The sequence below is a fragment of the Cornus florida genome, unplaced genomic scaffold (genome assembly GCF_030987335.1).
Source record: "Cornus florida cultivar Cherokee Brave unplaced genomic scaffold, ASM3098733v1 CherokeeBrave_3.0.0_Hap2_Chr03, whole genome shotgun sequence".
In the NCBI taxonomy this organism is placed as follows: domain Eukaryota; kingdom Viridiplantae; phylum Streptophyta; class Magnoliopsida; order Cornales; family Cornaceae; genus Cornus; species Cornus florida.
This window is the reverse complement of record NW_026775573.1, coordinates 60,827,683-60,828,424: the sequence shown is the minus strand read 5'-3', so window position 1 is coordinate 60,828,424 and position 742 is coordinate 60,827,683. Positions and strand designations below refer to the sequence as shown.

Here is a 742-nt window from a genome sequence, read left to right as displayed (position 1 = left end):
TGCACCCATATGCATTCAATTACCACCATTTAGAGCACACCACTATGAGATCAAACCACAAACCATTTAAATGCTTCCTAACTATCATGGACTTCCAAGTGAAGAACCTTATAAGCATTTGGATTAGTTTCTTAAAGTATGTTCCACCGTGAGATACACGGACAGGCCGGAAGAGGTTTTAAGGCTTAAACTTTTTCCATTCATCCTTAAAGACAAGGCAAAATACTGGTTTAACAATCTTAGGCCTTTTTTAATAACTTCTTGGGCAGAAATGCAACAAGAGTTCTTGAAGAAGTATTATCCGGTTTCTAAGACCAATGCCATGAGAACCTCAATTCAAGAGTTTTCACATGGGGATGGGAAAACGTTCCGTGAGGCATGGGAAAGATTCAATGAATTACTTAGGAAGTGTCCATATCATGACATGCCCAAATGGCAATTAGTTCAATATTGTTTTAAGAGCTTATCGGACAATTACAAGGGCATGGTCGATGCTTCCATGGGTGGCTCTTATATTGATAGGCATGAGGATGACGTGTGACGTCTTTATGAGAGCATGAGTGAAAATTCTTTGCATCGAACTCTATCTTCTAAAAATGGTAGGAATTCAAGTGGAAGGAATAGTGTTGGCTTACATCAAGTTGACCATTCCAATGAAATAGCCGCCGAGATGAAATCCTTATCTCAAAGGTTTGATCAATTCTTAACAACCAAAACTCGGCAAATCAAGTATCTTCCATCC

General features: G+C 38.9%; 1 pseudogene; it reads right to left on the bottom strand.

Annotated features, from left to right (window-relative positions):
• Positions 1 to 327: 327 nt before the first annotated feature.
• LOC132302077 (small nucleolar RNA R71) lies at positions 328 to 426 on the bottom strand (annotated as a pseudogene).
• Between the last annotated feature and the right edge of the window lie 316 nt (positions 427 to 742).